The 20560-nt window shown below is 37.5% G+C and overlaps 1 pseudogene; it reads right to left on the bottom strand.

Annotated features, from left to right (window-relative positions):
- Nucleotides 1-628: 628 nt before the first annotated feature.
- Nucleotides 629-1116, bottom strand: LOC125093742 (ATP synthase F(0) complex subunit C1, mitochondrial-like; annotated as a pseudogene).
- Nucleotides 1117-20560: the final 19444 nt, after the last annotated feature.

The following is a 20560-nucleotide window of genomic DNA, read 5'->3' as shown; positions in this document are numbered from 1 at the left end:
ACTGAGATCTAAAACCAGAACACTCCAGGCCTGACCCCCATATTAGTTCAGCTTATATTTTAAAATGTGTATTTCCAGTAGCCTTGAGGAAATTTCTGCTTAAATGTTTCATCGTAACTAGCATTAAATTCCTCTCCCTCTCCACTTGGACCTGTTTTCCTTTTTACCTATCCCACTTTGTCAAGGATATTTTTATCCTTCTAGTTTTCAGGGCAAGAGGCCAGAAATGGGATCATTTTTGCTGCTTCTTGCCAATACTCTCTATGTCCCACCTTCTATTAAGCCTTACATTCTCATCTTTTCCAAAGATTAACTTAGATGTACTCCCCCGTGTGCGTGCAGTTAGCTTATAAGCTCCACTGGGCTTTCAAAGTCCACCAGCTGTCCACCTCCAATCCCCAGCACACATTCTCTGCTTTCAAGGGGCCTCTTTGCACTGTCATTATACTTTGTGAAGGCTTATCCTGCTTCTGGAGCTTTCTTTATATTTTTCTTCTTGCCTGAATTGTCCTCCCAGATCTGACCCCAGATCTGACCTCCCAGATCTCTACCCAGATCTGACCATTTCCTTTTTTTCTTTTTTCTTGTTTTCTTCTTTTTAAGAGGCAGCTTATGTTTAATGGGAAAGCTTAGTACACTCCAACACCAGGCACAGCCTGCAGTCAGGGCAGCAGGGATGGGCAGGTGACTCCCATGGAGCCTCACATGGAGAAGAGGATGAGGAAGGCCACCATCAAGCAGAAGGGCCCCCTGGCCTCAGACAGGACAAAGCCCAGAATGGCTTAGAAGAGTTGCTGCTTGAGAGATGGGCTCCATGCATCGCCAACAACCAAGCTGCAGAACACTGTTCCAATGCCAGTCCCTGAACCAGCCACACCAACTGTGGCAGCTCCAGCACCCATAAACTTGGCAACTGGGTCAATGTCCCCAGGAGACAACACAGGACTGGGTGTTGGGCCATTGGAGTGGAGAGCTGCTGTAGGGTGTCTGTTTAGATGGGATCACTGGTCTACTCAAGAGGGAAGCAGACACAGGCCTGATTGAACCCCTGGTACAATGGCGGATCAGAGCCAGAGGCGTGACGGAGCCGTTGATCTGCACGTTCTGGGTCTGCATTCCCACCGCCCCACTGCCCCTGCTTGGACCCTGGAACTTGCCCAGCTTGAGGTGACTCTGACAACTTCCTTTTGTTACCAATTCCTTTTCCACTCAACCTAAACATTGTGGTTGAATCACTTAAATGCCCCTTTACCAGCACTCTCAATTTCTTTCTTATTTTGTCTTTTTTTTTTTTTAAGGCATTATCCACCCCAGCCACCCCCATGAAGATATGCAACCAAAGATTAATCTACCCATTCTTTTCATTTATAATCATTCTTTTTCTTTACTAGTTGTCTCTGAACTTCGGCATTCATTGAAATGGGTTGAAGAATAAAACTGTGCTTGAAGCCAACGGGCCTTCCATACCGCTGGGTAATTCTTTCTCTCGCCTCTGATTATGCTCTTACATTTCTTGTTGCTGCTCTGCAGGTTTTTTACATCCTTCTTCATAGCACTCATTCCATTTGCATCTTCCTGACCCCTAGCAGTTCACTCTGTTCTTCAAACTGAAGAGCGACTGTTCCAAGCAGCTCTCCTTTCTCCCTGGCACCCTGGCCTGACCATGGAACCCAACCTGAACCATCTTCCCTCCTGTCTCCGAGCAAGGTATCCCTTTGCCTTCTCTCTATGGCATTCTTCCCCCATACTCTAGGATATTGGTTATCTTGGTGTAGTTATTTTGCATTTCTTTTGCTTTTTTTTCCCTGAATCCTTCCTCCGGAGTATATCGATGTGATCCAGTCTCCCTGACCCTCAAAAATGTTTTATCTTATGTCTACGATCTGGCTTCCTCTCTCTTTACCCTACTGAAATTTTTCTTCCTCTGACCACAAATGACCTTCTAATGCCAAATCACATTTTGCTCTCACATTACTGGATTTTTTTTCTGTAGAAGCTGATGCTTGATATTGTATCTCCCATGTTCTGGGTACTATTGTCTCTTGGTTTCTATTGATGTACTGTCCTTCTTTCTTCCCTTTAGCCCACCCATTGCACTGTGGTTTGTTTCCTCAGTATTTAATGGGTACTCTTCTTGACATCTATTTATTTTCTTTAGAGTCCCATCTTTATCCCAAATTATATCTTCTTTTTTTTTAAGATTTTTTTTTATTTATCTGACAGACAGATCACAAGTAGGCAGAGAGGCAGGCAGAGAGAGAGAGGAGGAGGAGGCAGGCTCCCTGCTGAGCAGAGAGCCTGATGTGGGACTCCATCCCAGGACCCTGAGATCATGACCTGAGCCGAAGGCAGAGGCTTTAACCACTGAGCCACCCAGGCGCCCCCCCAAATTATATCTTCTATTCCAAGCTGTATTTCCATATATAGCTGACAGCCCAATCTGTATATCTGTATATAGCTGACTGCCCAATCTGTATATCCAAGCCTCTTCCCATGTCATTCCCTTTAGTCTGTTAGAACTTTCTCTTAAAAAAAAAAATTTTTTTTGTCTCATATCATTACCTCATTTAAATATCTCTGGTGTTTATAGGATTAAGGTCAACCTCAAGCGGGGTGGGAAGCCCATCAGTATCTGGGCTCATATTCTCTTCAGGACTGTATAGTGTTCTTTAGCCATACTAGAATTCTTATCATAATCTTTCCTTCTGCTGTATTTGTGTTATTAGCTTTTTCCCTTCATGAAACAAGTTTCATGACCATGTCTAAGACTATATAACCCAGATTGAGAAATACTAATATCTGACTTTTTTCGAGATTATTTTGTTGGTATCCTGGGACAAAAATATACCCTAAGAGAATCAGTTTTTATTTTTGTTTTTGTTTTATTCCCTCTGAAAAAAAAAATAAAAATGATCATTGTCAAACATCCTGAAAACTTCAATACGGAGTAAGCAATAAGGTGCATCTTTGAACCGAGTATTGGAGAAAAGTTTTAACTTCTCAGGCCTGGTGACTTCCAGGAGTGGGTTTGACCTGGCATCCTAGGTTGGGTTTCCACAGTTCAAACTTTGATGTGAGAGGATTTGGGTGAAAGTGGTTTATTGGGGGGAAACTGGAAAAGACACAGGAGAAGCAGGATGTATGAATAGGAAAAGCTGAGCAAAGGTATGATTTCAAGTGAAGTGCAAGCCAGGACTTGATCCTGTGGGTAAAATGTCCCTCACACAATGTCCTTCCTGAGGCAAGGGATCTGGAACTATGTCTACTTGCAGCAGCCTCCAGTCACTGGCTGCATGCTGGATGAAAGTGGGAGCAGAGGACTTGTAAATTCCAGATACTTCCAGTTCTGCTTCCGTAGCCAAAGAACAATTGTCTGGGAAACCTGCAGGTGCAGGTGGTTAGGAGTAGAAGGCAGAGCTGTGAATGCACATTTAGAACTGGCAACAGAAACATGGAGAACATGAATAATCTCCACTATTTCTGGTTATGGAGAAGCAGAAAAGGAACTAATAATCACAGAGCTTGCCCTTTCCACTGCAAGCAGCAGGAGTAGAAGAACAGAGAAGTGACAGCTTTTGGAAAAAGCATCTTTTAAGATTCCTGGACTCAGTTCCAACATGTGTAAGGAGGTATGTGTATGTTGGAGAGGGGGTGTTTCCCACACACAAGACACCAAGCAGTTTTCCGATGCTAGAAAAGATATCCACGAATTCAACTCAATTCCAGCACTTTCTACTCAGACACAGCATCAGATTTCATAGGTTAAAGTTCAGTCCTATAAGACTGCCCCTTCTTCCCACACCAAATGCCAGTCACAAGCCCCAGGCATTTACCTGTGCTTCTAACTAACTGGCTATAGACTGGATATTCCAGTGACTTTTCTAGAGTTCCATTAATTTGCTAGAGTGGTTCACAGAACTCTGGGAAACAAGTTTACCAGTTTATTAAAGGATAGGATACAGAATACAAATCAACAGCCAGATGAAGAAATACATAAGATGAGATCCTAAACAAAGGGGCTTCTGTCTTCTGGAGCATGGGACCTCCAAGAGTGGAAGATCTCTGAAAAAGAAAAAGAAAAAAAAAATCTGAACTCTTGGGTTTCTATGGAAGCTTCATTAAATAGTCATGTTTGACTAAGTCATTAGTCATTGACTGATTCAACCCCTAACTCTTCTTTCCTCCCAGGGACCTGGGGGGTTGAGGTTGTTGGAAAGTTCCAACCATCTAATCACATGGTTAGTCCTCCTTACAACTAGTCCCCCACCTTGGGTGGGATATGGAAGTCACCTTCATTTGTAACAAGATCCCCATGAAGACCAAATATACCTGAGAAATATCTCTTTGGACACCAGATTACCATTATAAATACAGTGGTCATAAAACATTATATTGCAAACCATCTTCTGGAATGTAGCAAATTCTCCCAGCCACATGTGGTCATGCCTAGTGCCACTAGCAACTGAGAAGATGTATAAGACCTTTACTCCTTGGTCTCAAATAGAGGAAATGTCATGGTCACTGGCAGGCCAGTGTGCTCAGCAGAACAGAGACTTTCTGAAGGTCATTAGCAGCAGAGCAAGAGCACTGGGACAAAATGAGCAAGCCTGAGATGAATGGCCCAGCAGAATCATTTCAAAATAGATGCAGAACACTATCATGGGAAACTCACAAATACTAAGATATGGAAAAGACATTTTGAGTGAGATCAGTCAGTAGAATCTCTAGAACAGGTTAAAATTTTGGCTGCATTCTTTTAAAGTCCTGGTGACAGTTGAGATCACTGGGCTCTAAACCTCCAGCAGCTGTGGGTAGTTAATCCACCAACGATCAAGGAGATGGAGCAATATTAGCTCATCTTCTTCTTGGGCTTCAAGACCCACGAACAATGTCCCAATTTGAAAGAACTCTTTCCGACTTCCTCTAACCTCAGTTTCTCCCTCTTCCTTGCACAAAGAGCACTCAGCTACTTAAAAAAATATATATTTATTTATTTCGGGGGGGTGGAGAGCGTGCATGAAGGGGGAAGGGGCAGAAGAAGAGGGAGAGAGAAACTCAAGCAGACTCTGAGCTGAGCGGGGAACCAGACATGGGATTCAATCTAATGATGCTGAGATCACACCTGAGTCCAAACCAAGAGTCAGACGCTTAACTAACCACATAACATGAAGGTGCCCCTCAGCTACTTTTATCACAGAATTTGCTGCACCCCACTGTGGTGGTCTGTGTCTGTCTGACCCAATAAATGCCTTCAGGAAAAGACCTATTACTCATTTCTGGTCCCCAGTATTTAGCGTAACATGTGGCAAATATTACAGTCTTAATAAATGTTAGCTGAATGTATAAAGTATGTAGACACTTGTTTTTCATCCTTTTGGGTGGCAAAAAAATCAATGAGGGGCTGATAAAAGCTATGAAACTTCTTCCCATAAAAATGCACAAAAACAGAGAATTTTATATACACTAATCTAGGAGAACTGTTTTAAACAGAAAAGAAAAATCACAGGTTCTAGGGGAACCCATGTCCTTCAAACTCAAGACCAATAGTAGAGGTCCTCCAAAATTTTTGAAATCCTGGTGTGTTCTCTTACAGTAAATCAATAGAAAACTTAAAATCAGTGCGAGCATTAAGGATTTAGGAGCTTGCTCCCAAATTACATGCACCAGCTACTTTGGAGGAAGTTGATAGGAATTGCAATTAGTGTGAAGTGAAGCATTGATGGGAGCCAAGCAAGAAAACAGAAGAGAAGGAAATGAACAGACCTTTTAATGAACAGAGAAAACAGGCAGAATAGGCACATTTGGCCCTGAAAATGAATAGTGGAGGGTGACAGTATTTTCCCTCAATTTTATGTCACACTCTAGGCCACCATTTGACTACTGAATGAGTCATATCTAAGATACCTTAGCAGATGGAGGCAAAACCTCCTTCTTACAGATTCAAGCTTTTTCATGTACCCCTGGGAGCTCTGAATCCCCATTTCATTCCTTTAGGCTTAAAATGTTTTTACTTTCTAGGTGTTGGCTGCAGAGCCAATGAGATTGACATCATTTATCTAAAGAAATAACTTCCAATATTCATGTTCAATGCATTCACATTGCTGATTTTTGAATCACTGGGTGGTCTGTTAAACCACCCACTTTATCATTACACTTTGATTAAAGCGTAATGAGATATTTTGCACATGTTAAGTTCTGGCGAGTAATTCTCGATGAGCTGATTGTTGATTGAAAGCAGATTTAATGAAAGAGGTATCAATTTATATACTTTATTTCTAATTTTGAGATAGCTTAAACCTTACCTTGTCTACGTCTCTCAATCAATCACCCTGTAGTTTCCCTATGCAATCTGAGATTTTACCCTGCAGTTTAAAACGCACCCTCAGCTAAATGCCTGAGGCAGAATTAGGCAGCATCCAGTTAACCAGATAGAAGCAAATTTCAGTAAACAATTATTTAATGGTAAATTGAAAATATAATCTACCAAATAAAAACTATACCTCTCCTGGCCACAGAAATTCATTCCTTCTGTTTCACCATGTCCTTAAAATTTCTAAATATATGGAAAGAGCGGAAGTAAAAAATATTCAGGTGGGCAATAATAATCTCTTTGACAGTTTATTTAAACTTACCCGCAAAGATGAATTGAATAAAAATCAATTTCTTACCATCAATTGTCATTTAATTGTTGTTAATGTGCTTTTCATATATATTTGCTTGAAGTATAATAACGTTTTAAGTTTCTGATTGTTTATGATAAAGTAGTACATTTCCTTGACTCAAGGACTCAAATGTTTCTGAAATTGGGATGCAGTTTACCATCTATATGGATGCATAAATGTGAAAGTTGTCTTTAAATTGATGATGCATTGTTCAGTTGATGAAATCTTAGAATGGAGGAGATGTGGTAAAAGAAGACTGTTGGGTCTTCCAAAAACATTTCTCAGAGATGGTTTCTGTTAACAGATAGTCCACAGCTTCTATGTTCTTGATCCACTTTCTTCTTTCATTTCCCATCAAAATTAATTGGGGGACCTGGATGGCTCAGTTGGTTAAGCGTCTGCCTTCAGCTCAGGTCCTGACCCTGGGGTCCTGGGATCGAGCCCCACATCGGGCTCCTGCTTTTCCCTCTCTCCCTGTCCCTCCCCACTGCTCATGCATTCTCTCTCTCCATCAAATAAATAAATAAATTCTTAGAAAAAAGAACTCATTTGTTCAGGGAACAATTAAGCAAGACTTTCTGAGAATGGGGTCAGAATGAGATATATTTGGCTTTCTAATCCTCTAAGAAATACATGCATTATCAATTGAATCAATGTGAGGAGATGTCCCATTGTCACTGATTTACAAATTTGCTTTAGGAAATCACCTTCATACCTGGCAATGTTGCCAAACGGAGTCAGACTGAAGTACTCAAATAAAACTTAAAACTTTCAAACAAGATCAAGACCAGAAAGCTTCGTTTTAGCACCTGGTCACACTTTTCCTCCAAACATAAATCTATTTGTGTTAGAATTGGCCAAAGGGTTTGTCTCATTAAACTGTATTCAAGTGAAAGTATTTTATCAGTGATGAAAAATAAAATGTTATGTCAAAGTTACTTAAAAGGTGATGGGTGGAATGAAAGTCATTTCATGAAACAATGTGAAAAATGAAAAAGCTCTCTTTGATCATAGTTCATAATTGAAGGTTATTTCCATTTCCTAGGTAGTTATTTTGGCAATTAAATCAACTCCAAAGTTTTATCTCTAAAAAAATTAATTGTATGTTGAAAAAGTGAATTGGGATAATGTACTCTGGAAAGGTTAAAAGAGGTTATTCCAAATGTTATTTCCGTAACATTAGATTTGTAATCGTATGCAGAGAAGTTTAAGGTATTAAAAAAGTATAAGATGCTAAAAATTGTTCTCTGTATAGAAAAAAATACCTTTTAGATTTATTAGTAACAATTCTTCTGAGTGAATAAATTTATTACTCCAAACTACTTATTTAAATTTGTGTTTATGAGGGTGATACCAGTCAATGCTGCAATGTATCACATTGTTCATAAATCTCTTGATTTATAAATTCCTCGGGGTACTGATATTTATATTGTTAATGCTTTTTTGGAGTATGATAAAAAATTGCATATATTTAAAATTCACCAGTTGATAGATTGTACCACAATTTGATGATGCTCTGTTCACTTTTTTCCCCAGTCTTTTTTTTCTCTCCCTGCTTCATTTTGAATAGTTTCTATTGCTGTGTCTCCAAGTTCACTAGACTTTTCTTCCATAGCATTTAATCTGCAGTAAAACCAACCAGTGTATTTTTCATCTCACACATTGTAGTTTTCTAGAGAATGTCTCTGTACGTTCAGTTTGGGTCTTTTTAAAATAATTTTTTGGCCTTAACTCAACATTTTGAACTATGGAATATTATCCTAATTGTCTTAATACCTGTGTAAGTTAATTCTAACATCTGTATCAGTTCTGGGTCGGTTCAATTGATTGAACTTTATCACCAATTGTATTTTCCTGCTTTCTGTGCTAATCATCTTTGATGGGTTGCAGACATTGTGGATTTTGTCTTATATGATGCTGGTTATTTTTGTATTCCTATAAAAGTTCTTGAGTTTTGTGCTAGGGCATGGTTAAGTTCCTTGGAAGTGGCTTGACTTCATCAGGTCTTGCTTTTAAGAATCATTAGGTGGGACCAGAGTAATGTTTACTAGGACTAATTATTCCCCACGACTGAGGAAGGGGTCTTCTGAGTTACCCCGTGCCCTGTGACTTATGAGGTTTGCCAGTATGGCTGATGGGAACATGTGCCATTCCAGGCCCTGTGTGAGCACTAAATGCCATTCTAATCTTTTCAGATGATTCTTTCCAAGCCTCAGGTAGCTTCCTTGCATGCCTGTGCTGATTAATACTATGTTGAATGCTACTTGAGAGGAACCCTCTGCAGACTTTTGGTTTTTTTTCCTGATACATCTCTATCCTCTCCTGTCCTATGGCTAGTGAACTCAGGCTGCCTTTGTCCCTCCAGACTCTATCCCTCTGCCAGTTCCTCCTGGGCCCTCTCCCCTATCCTGCAGCCTGAGAACATTCCCAAAGCAGTAGGTTGGGGTCTGTTATGGAGCTCATCTCTCCAGGATCACTTCCTTTGTTGCCTGATGTCCATTATTAATTCATATATTTTGTCCCCTCTTCTTTTCCTTTGGTTGTTTTGGGTAGGAGAGTGAATTCAGTCCTTGTGACTTCATCTTAGCCAGAGGTAGAAATCTACATGTCCATATCATATACACACACACACATCTGTATATATGAATTCATATATATATACATATATATGAATTACTATATTCATTATATATATGTATATATATAATATGCATGTATATCTGAGTACTGTATTATGTTTTAATCCAAGCCAATATCAACTATCTGAAATTTTTAGGGAAAAGTACTATTATAGACTTTCTAATCGTATAGGAAATATTATCTTGTTCAAAAGTTTTGTTTGGATGTTTCAGTATGACCTTCAATATGAGGCAATATTGAAAAGCATGAAGGTGGTTTACTATATTATGATATATAAAATCACTACTCTTTTTCTGTGCCAAGCCCCTATCCCAGTGTGATGGGATAAAAATTGGCATATTATTTTGACCAGAAGAACTTTAGTGGTTTTGAAATTTTTTCAGAGTTTCTTTCCTATCCTCTCAATCACCTTTTTGTTCAATTCTCTTCTTCAAAGGTACCAAATCTCCTTTATAATAATTTGTTATAGTTATGCAAGAGAATTTGTTAAACCTTGTCCATTTTAGGACATGGTTTCATAGGTCTTCAATAGACTTTTTCTAAGAACATAAGGACTACTGGAAGAAAAAAAAATATTGAAAATAAATTGGAAAACATTTCAGTTATTTTAGAAATGGCCTCTTTATATGAATCATTTCCCTGTGCCACACACAAAAGATATCTTTAATAAGGTGCTTGTTCTTGAGAATCACTGTTAGAGGATACAAAAAATATTCTTTCTCAAGAGTGGTTAAGTGGGCTTCTAGGGTTTGATAATAAAAGCAGGACTATTCATGCATAATAGAATCAGACTTTTTTTTTTTTTTTAACATGCCTTCCTTTGCTATTCTGGACAGGTGTTTCCATAGTGCAATTTAAACTACAAAAATGGCTCATAATTGCCAACACCTAATTTAACATTCTGAAGCTAATCATAAAACAACCTCCCCTTTCACAGGAAAGACAAAGTCTCAGCTGGGCTTTAAATCCTGATTATATGACAAGGTTCCAATTGAAATTTTAGCTATCAACCAAGTGACCTTCAATGACCACAAGCTGGGAAGCTTGGTAACTAATCTAAACACATCTCTAGGCAAAACCCCCACCTCAGCATTAGTTTCCAGACTCTTGCATTATTCACTTCATGAAGAAAGCAGAATATGAAAAGCAAATGATTGTAGCAACCTTCAACCCTCAATTCTTGAAAGGCCAACAGCAAGCTGTGAAAATATTCCCATAACCCTACTTCCTACGTGGGAGCTTAGGACACTGATAAAATGTTTATGTTGTCAGCCCACGTGTAGCAGTCAGTAATTACTTCTGCTTTTAAGAAAGAGTTATTCGAAAAAAAAAATCTTGCTCCTATGAAAATAAAAGAAATCCTGCACTCATAGCCACTTTCAGATCATAATAAAGTCATGCTTAGTTTTTTTTTTACTTCCAATAATCCTCTTCAGCAACTTTCAATTCGAGAGCAGTTTTATTATTAATAATTTTATGTAAGGTTTTTCTTTTCTTCATAAAAAAAACTCCCATAACAGAGTTTCATCTTTTTTTTTTTTTTAAGATTTTAGTTATTTATTTGACAGACAGGGATCACAAGTAGGCAGAGAGACAGGCAGAGAGAGAGGAGGAAGCAGGCTCCCTGCTGAGCTGAGAGCCCGATGCGGGCTTGATGCGGGGCTCGATCCCAGGACCCTGGGAACATGACCTGAGCCAAAGGCAGAGGCTTTAACCCACTGAGCCACCCAGGTGCCCCCAGTTTCATCTTTATAAGACTTCTTTTTCAATTACTTTAAAAAACCAGAATCCTGGCATAGTGACCTATAATCCTGCTGGACAAGAAATACTTTACTCCTATCTTTAAGTAAGATTGGTAAACCCATTGGCTCTTAATTGCTAAACCATAAATTTCTTGAGGGTGATCCATTTTTTTTTTTTTAAGATTTTTTTATTTATTTGACAGAGAGAGATCACAAGTAGGCAGGCAGAGAGAGAGAGAGGGAAGCAGGCTCCCTGCTGAGCAGAGAGCCCGATGCGGGACTCGATCCCAGGACCCTGAGATCATGACCTGAGCTGAAGGCAGCGGCTTAACCCACTGAGCCACCCAGGCGCCCGAGGGTGATCCATTTTTTAAACCAAGTTTGTATTCTCCACAGCGAACAGAAGGCCGCTTTGGACAAAGCTAACACTATTAGACATTTGTTGAATAAATGCTGGCCTTTACTAATACAATGAATGAACTAATTGATTTTCTCTATTGCTACAGTAATTATGTCCCTGAGATATTTTTTCCCCCTGATTTGTAACTTTATGTCTATAAAATTTTGCCAAAGGCTTATGATTAAATCACACTTAATTATACACTTAACAAGGTGTCTATCCTTAAACTGAATTCAGTTTTGAATTCAATTGCTTCTATATTGAATTCAATAACATTTTGTAAAATAAAACAGAAAATACCTCAAAAAAATCTGTATCAAGTAAAGCAGTGCATCTGTAAGTTTTATTTGAGTATGCCCAGCCTTTTTCTAATATAGATTTTGGCTGACTTACATAAAAAGACTTATACAGTAGTTTTATTGGAAGAAATTAGAAGACAGAAGGTTAAGAATAAAAGAAGATACCAACATGCCAACCACAAAGGCCAACACAGTGGGTGTGATCATACACAAAAATTGTCTGTATGTTTCTTGGCAGCTAAGCCAAAAAATAAATAAATAAATAAAAATAATAAAAGCTAGAGAAAAGAAGAAGGAGGAGGAGGAGGAAAAATACAATGGGTTACATAACTCACTAATAGAAAAGAAGAAAATTTACTACTGTCTCAAAGAAGGCACATTTTTTCTTGGTACTAAACTCAGAACAAGTTCTCATGTGGGTCTTAGGTAGGGAACATTGAGTAATTTAATGGACAATGTCCTTATACCAATTTCACAGCAAATGCAGAAATGGGCCTCAGGTGGCTCTTTCTTGTAAGGGCCTTCAGCGAAAGTTGAAGGCATGATATTAAAACACCAGGGAGGAAGACAGTTCTGGGAGGGACCCAGCGAATGAGATGCCAGCATGTGTTCAATTCTGATCCAAAAGTAGAACTTAGGATGCCGGCAGTTGTAAAAGACTTAAACTGGCTCTTTGCTGAAGTTTCATATTTGTTAGGAGCTGGAAGCAGTGGATTCTTTGAGATACCCTCAAGTGAGGGTTTTGAGGTTTTGCTGTTTATGGTTAAGAATAGACTTGTAAGATTTAGAATCTATACAAGGAAATGAAAGACCAATATATAATGAAAAAATTCAAAACCTGAACCAGTGTTGGGGTCTGAGTCTCCTCACTCCACAAGATGGTGGGAAATGAAGGGGTTACTCGATATGGCAAGCTTCTTAGTCTTTTTCATCCTTCTAATGGCAGGGTCAAGTTAAACTGTTTTTACTAAGACTTGGGATAAATTCCCAAAGATTTGTTCCATAAGTCAACAATCTCTTTAAAATCTCAACTTGAGATTTTAAAATACATATGCATTATTATTCCATAAAATGTTTGTATTTGTTTTAATATGAAAATAATGACAGCATCAAATGATGATGAAGATGTGGAGAAATAGGACTCTCATTCACGACTGCTGGGAACATAAAATGGTACAGACATTTTGGAAGACAGTTTGGAATTTACTAATAAAACTAAACACATTCTTACCATATAAACCAGCAATCACACTTCTTGATATTTACCTCAAAGGAGCTGAAAAGTTGTGTCCACACAAAAAGTTCCACATGGATATTTATAGCAACTTTATTCATAATTGCCAAAACTTGGAAGCATCTAAATATCCTTTAGTAGATGAATAGGTAAATGAACCACGGTGCATCCAGACAATGGAATGTGATTTGGCATTAAAAACAAATGAGCAATCAAACCATGAGAAGACATGGAGGAATCCCAAATGCATATTACTATGAAAGAAGCCAAGGACTATATACTGTATGATTTCAACTGTATGATTATTCTGGAAAAAACGAAAGTATGGGGATGGTAATAAAATTAGTGGTTGCGAGGGGTCGGGGGGAGAGAGGAATGATTAGGATTTTTAGGGTACCAACAATGCTCTGTATGATACTGTAATAGTGGATACATTTGCCCAAACTCGTAAAATGTACAACACCAAGAGTGAACCCTAATGTTAACTATGGGCTTTGGGTGATAATGATGGGTTTATTTATTTATTTATAAATATTTTATTAATGTACTTTAGAGAGAGAGAGAGTTTGTGGTAAAGTGGGGGACCCTCCTTCATAGGGAGAGGGAGAGAATCTCAAGCTGTCTCCCTGTCAAGTACAAACCCTGATGTGGGGCTCAATCCCATAATCCTGAGGCCACGATCTGAGGCTAAATTAAGAGTCAGATGTTCAATCAACTGAGCCACCCAGGTGTCCTGAGAATGATGTGTTTAAATGTAGATTCATCAGGTGTGACAAATGTACCACATTGGTGGGGGATGTTGATAATAGGGGAGGCTATTTTTGTGTGAAGGAAAGGGATATATGGAAAATTTCTGTACTTTCCATTCATATTTGCCATAAACATAAAGCTCTTCTAAAAAATAAAGTGTATTTTAAGAAATGTGTTAAATAAACTGTAAGAAGAGATAAGCCTTGTTTATAGACCAGCTTCGAGTATTGCCTGGCCCACTTCTCCAATCTGAGCAGCACAGCCAGAGACAAGCTAGTAGTTGTACCCTGAAAAAATGTCAATGCACGCTTCCATGCATCCACTACAGCCCTAAGTGAAACCAGTTAATGTTGTAGAGAGCTGAATTCTGAGTATCATCATCTCCCAAAGTATTTTCCCAGAAATATCAGTAGAAAATAACTTAAACAATTGCCCTGCTGTAGGGATTTGAATGAGTCCCACAGCTTCAATGTCCATGAAGAGAAATAGCTTCACTTTTTTCAGATACGACATCGAGTCCCTCTTGCTGATAATAGTGGATGAGCAGGGATCTGAACCAGTCAGCTTGACTTTAGAATCTTTCTTTTAATGTGTATGCTTAACTGATTTGAGATTATTCTATTTAAAATCCTTTGGTTCTATAATCTTGAGTTACTTCAAGTCTCCATGTGGCCTAGAACTTTCTTTGTAAATGTATCTGGGCCAAAACCGTCTCAGGGTCAGACTGTGGATGTGCAGCCATTCTTGTTCTCCTTTAGCACTCTTACTCTCTCCATTTCAGTGACTTTCTCCAGAGTTCATGGACTTTTTTTTTCTCCTGACAACTTTACCTCAGGTCTGTGGCATCATGTCCTCTGAGACACGTCTCGTGTCTCCATGATATCTTTCCTGCTTTTACGCCTCACTCAGGGCTTTACCATATATGTTCTGAGAGGAAATCTTGGACTAGCTCCTTTTTTACCGCAGGCCATGCCATAATTTCTAACCAGCCTAGTGGTCAGCGCCCTGATCTGGTCTTGTCAGCAGTGGCTGGGAGAACTGGCATTTAGTGTATGGAAAGCCGGGTTATTCAAGAAGTAATGACGCAGACGAGATGCTTCCCTCTAAGGGGAATGTGTGTGACGGGCTTTCTCAGACTTGGCATGTCCACTACAAAGCTGAAGCAGATGTTCTATCATTCTTTTGAATTTCTTTGAAGAGCCTGGTTTGCTCCATTACTGCGTGTCCCTTTTCAAATGTATCTTGGCAAGTCACTATTAACTTATTTATATGGGAGGTGACACTGCTTCAGTGGGTATCTTCAGTGGCTTGTCCAGGTCCCGAAAGTTCTTAATCAGTATCAAAAAAACCTTGAACACTTGAAAAAAAAACCTTGAACACAAAAAAACCTTGAATGAACACTTGAAAGCATTTTCAACTGTTAGAATGCTAGCATTAGTCAATATGAGTTTTCATGCTGGCTTACTCCTTATATACTCAGTTTCTTTCTTTTTTTTTTTTTTAAGATTTTATTTATTTATTTGACAGAGAGAGATCACAAGTAGATGGAGAGGCAGGCAGAGAGAGAGGGAAGCAGGCTCCCCGCTGAGCAGAGAGCCCGATGCGGGACTCGATCCCAGTACCCTGAGATCATGACCTGAGCCGAAGGCAGTGGCTTAACCCACTGAGCCACCCAGGCGCCCCACTCAGTTTCTAATTTACAAAAAAACAAAAGACAAAAAAGCCACTCTTTGTTGTGTGAGCTTTTCCCATTTTCCAGACAGCTATAATTTTACATTTTTCCTCTCTGGTTATATTCTGAGTTCACAAGGACCATCCCTACACTATTATCTCAGATGGTCTTTGTTTCTGTTCTGTGACACACCATCACTGTCACCCCTTCCTCCCTCCGCTGCCATCTCTACTGGTTTCAAATGCCTGCTGTCCTAGTTTTGCCATTTTAGTGTTTCACATCCACTGAGGTATGTGCTCATTTTGTATAGAAATAACATTGAATTTGCACACAGACAAGTCAGTCATAAGAATGCGATGAGTGGTTTTGTCTAATACCTATTAGAAAAGTCTTCTGTGTTTTAGAAGCAATAGTTTTTTTCACAGTTGCTTTGCTTTTGTTTGTGCTGACAGAATTTTACTTTCAAGCAATGAAAAAAAAATAAGATTAAATGTGTGTGCTTAAATCTGAAACTGTTTTTCAGAAAATGATATACAATTATACTGTTTTTTTTTAACCAAAACCTCATGTTAAGAGGATTATCTTTTACAAAAATAAAGTCGTTGATAAAAGTTCTAGAGGCTACATACTTGGGAGGCAAATACTACTTCTTTCATGGGAAGAACAATGTATAAACTTATGTCAGCTTTCCAGTAAAAACAATGGTTATCTTGCTGATATATTGGGTGTAAGAGACTCTATGGAAATACTATATTTCTTCTGGGAACATACTTATTTCCTTGCAAAGTTTCTTTACAAGTGTTCTTCTCTGTCTTGTCATTTGAGACAACTTTTTATTATACTAAACACTTTGAGTTATGCAATTTTGAAACAGCAAACTCTAAGAACAATAACCAAATAATATGTGATATTTACTTGATTAGTTGGTTATCTTGTATTGCTACCTTGCTGGAACATTTAAAACTACTCTTTTACTCTCAAGACTTCAATTGCCATGGTGTCTTACGATGAATCTTCAACATCTATCTTAAAATATATTTATAGTACATATTTATTTAAACTAATTACTTACATAACTATATATATATAATTATATATAACTATGTTATAACCAAAATATATATCTTTCCTCATTTTTGTGAGATGGAATATATTTTTTTGTATGTCTGTATCTTAAGACTTACTAGTTTGTATAACTTAATCATTATTTGCCAAAAGATTACAATTTCAAGGGCATTACTGATATTTCATACGGTCAATTTTATTTAAAAATGTGGTCAATTTTAATTTAAAATTAAAACCACTTTGGAAATTCTGTCATATGTAATACATTTTAACAGTGAATTTAAAAGTAAGAGTTTAAAAAACACATTCTTTTTGAAATAGGAAGCTATAAGTGAAATCACACACATCACAGCACTAGTTTATAATAGGATGCCCCCATTTTAATTATTTTCAGAATATGAATTAAGCCATTATAGGTGATCCTTTTAACAGTGGGCTCAGGAAAGATGGGAAACATTTTTATAGCCTTAGAGAAAAGGGATGTGGTCATTTGGAAACACACCATTAAAGACTTAATCCTAGTGACAATATGGAAAAGGCAATTGCGCAGACCTTTCCAGAAGAAATACAGAGGATGTGAGGTCAGGAAGGAGGAGAGAAAGAGGTTCAAAGCAAGGCACATCTGGGATTGTTAAGAACAATCAGAAGCCATAACATAAAGAAGACAAAAGGTGAATGTGCCTCAGTCCATTCCACAGCCATCTGGCTCAACGGACTTTAAATATTGAGCAAGCATTGTTTCAATGACTTCTTTTTTTCTCTTTCTGACCTCAGCTACTAGAAAACCAGTTTATACAAAGTCAACCTTTTTGTGGCATCCCATTAATTCAGGAGTAGTACATTTTTAAAAATTTTCCAGCCTGGGATAGTCTTAACTTCCTACTTACTGGATTCTCTGTGTCCAAGACAATTTGTAGCTCTCTAAAATTACAGATTGTCATCCTACAGTTGACTTAACAGAAAATTTGGTGTTTGTCCCATAAACAAGCAGTAGACATTTTAACCCCTGAACAAATGGTTAAAACAAATACACACCTGATTTTTTTTTTTTTTAATATTCAGGATGAAAACTGAAGTATGTTCTTTCTCTAAATCTATGAAGAAAAATGGTCCATTTTCCATGAGAAGAAAAATGCAAATTCTTCTTTTAGTAAAAATAATGTGAATCAAACATATGAGAGTATCTGTTTAAAAATAATTAATAGATTTGTTTATAGCATAGTTTCAGATTTACAGAATAACTGAGCAGATAATACAAATAATTTGATACACCCTTTTCACCCCTCACAGTGTTCCCTGTTATTAACATCTTGCATTAGTGTAGTTCATTTGTTACAGTCAATACCTATTGATGCTTTATTATTAACTATAGTTTATTATTTACATTAAGATTCACACTTTGTATTGTTCAGTTTTGTGGTTTTATTTTTTTTTTAAGATTTTATTTATTTATTTGACAGAGAGAGATCACAAGTAGACAGAGAGGCAGGCAGAGAGAGAGAGAGAGAGGGAAGCAGGCTCCCTGCTGAGCAGAGAGCCTGATGCGGGCCTCGATCCCAGGACCCTGAGATCATGACCTGAGCCGAAGGCAGCGACTTAACCCACTGAGCCACCCAGGCGCCCAGTTTTGTGGTTTTAACAAGTACATAATAATATGTATCCACCATTACAATTTTTTTCCTCATGTCACTCTTTTATTTTTATTTTTTAATTAACATATAATGTATTATTTCACCATCCTACAAACTCCGTGTTTCACCTACCTATTCATCATCTTCTTCTATCCTATCTAAACCGTGATGACCACTGACTCTATAGTTCTACCTTTTCCAGAATATCATTTAGTTGATATCATAGTTGTAATCTTTTCAGACTGAATTCTTTCACTTACCAATATGCTTTTAAGGCTACTTTATGTCTTCATAGTTTAATAGCTCATTTCTTTTTATCACCAAAGAATTCTTTAAATATGCAAAATTTCTGAGACCAAATATAGCACTGGAAAATAAGGATACTTAAGTATGTATCTTTAAGGAAAATTGAGTATAAAAAGTTGTTTATTTCAGATGCCAAGTAATTTTCAAAGATCATTAGGCTCAACAAAATTCTTTTTTGTCTGCAAAATTTATTAGCCTCATTTAGATTTTCCAGTACCACTAACATGTTTCTAAGTCATATTCAATTCCTTTCTTACCCATCTGTAATACTTGGACCATCTGGTAGGTTCCATAGGCTGTTATACCCCATTCATCAGAAGGATTGGCCAATAATTAATATTCCATGTATCCCCAAAGCCATGAGAATTGGTCCACCTCTTCTCTGTCCTTCTGTATCACTTTGTTCCCTCCTCTTCACACCCCTGACTTAGACATTAATACTCTAATTTATCAGAAATTTTTTGGGGGGGAGTGGGATGAATAACCATGAATAACCATGAAACAGCAAGACATTTCTCTATGGCTGTTTTCCCTTCATCTCATCTTATCTGTGGTTGATGATCAGTTGTTTCTAGAGTTCTCCAAAAATATAAATTTCCACTGAAATGAAACACACAGGAAACTAAACAGAAAGAATTAGAAAAACAATCTTTCACTGGATCTGATGTCTCCTATTTATAAATACTCAGGCATAATCACTTAAATGAGCATTTTTTAAGGCCAGGTACTTATCATAAAAACTTCTCTGACTTGTAATAAAAAACTATTAAAAATAATCTGATTTTCATGTGCTTATGATCTAAACTATATACAGTAGTAGTTTTTGTTTTCATTAATAGGAACCAGGTCATTATACAAGTGTTTCTTGAACATATGTTTGAGAAAACTATTGTAATGATCTAGGCAAGGCTGCTTTATAACCACCAGACTGGAATAAATTTAGTATTCTAGAAAATATAATTGGTTAGTGTAATTAAAAGTTCATCTTTCTTCTAAATAACTTGCTTAAACAGAAAGACATCTTGTAAAATGGCTTAGATCCAGTATTTTTGCTCTGCTTCCTTTTTCTAGGAACCATATTGATTGTAATTTTAGAAATAAAGCTATTTAAACAAAATCAATTAAAACAATATTAAGAAGGTCATGCACATATTTATAAAAATCAAATAAACTGTTAATTAAAAAGCACAACCCATTAGTAACATTGAAGCTTGAAATTTCCATGGTAACAGTTTAAAAAAAAATTAACAGCACACATTTTATTTACTTTGAAAAGAGATAGATCCAATAAAACAGGCTGATGACCCAAAACAGGGTGGGTCTATAGTCATATGTTTGGGTTAGTAAATTGAGAAGTGCCAGCAAGACTGACAGGGAAAGTAGACTTGAAGTCCCAGCATATCCCTCTAACAGTCATGGCTACTGCATTGGGAAAATATACATAATGTTAAATAAGCTACTTATGTTTTTTACAGTTTTAATTTTTGACATTGCTACATAGGCAAACACTGATTATTTTACAAATACAGAATTGCCTCCATAGTATCACATTTTTTCCCCTTTGCAGGAGTTGATTGTTAGGAATGCCACATTTTCTCTCATCTTTAGCATTACTTTTAAAGACATAATTCCCCTGGCCACCCCCAGGGCATTTTCAAATTTTCCTTGTCCCCTCCCTTTTTAATCCCTTTGTATGCATTATAAATAGTGAATAATAGTTTCCTGTTTATCTATCCTTTTTTTCCCCTTATTTTCAGTTGCTCTGGATATGAAATTATTGTCCTCCTCCCCCCCGATACCTGCAAACTTTGCTTGTATTCTGATTTTATCTGACCCAAATTCTTGACAGTCAAGTGTACAAATAATTCAACATATGTATGTCTATCACATATATTCTCAACGTTTGTTTATCAGTAATAAAAATGAATATCAACAAATCAATGATGCCTTATGCGGAAAAATCATAAATGTAAAGATATATAAGTTCCTTAGTAATCTTGGCTCTCAGGAGGCATATGAGTTATGGGGGAGATGTTATGAATGTAAATGAAATTATAGCAAACAACATGGGCTCTGAATAATCAGTGTTTAGAGTGTGGTGCAGAGCAAAAGAAGAGAAGCAGAGAAGGACAGAAGAGGGAGAGGCTTGTTCAGCACTG

The sequence above is a fragment of the Lutra lutra genome, chromosome 1 (genome assembly GCF_902655055.1).
Source record: "Lutra lutra chromosome 1, mLutLut1.2, whole genome shotgun sequence".
NCBI classification, from domain to species: Eukaryota; Metazoa; Chordata; class Mammalia; order Carnivora; family Mustelidae; genus Lutra; species Lutra lutra.
Note: the sequence above shows the minus strand (reverse complement) of the source record. Positions and strands in the feature narration are given on the sequence as shown.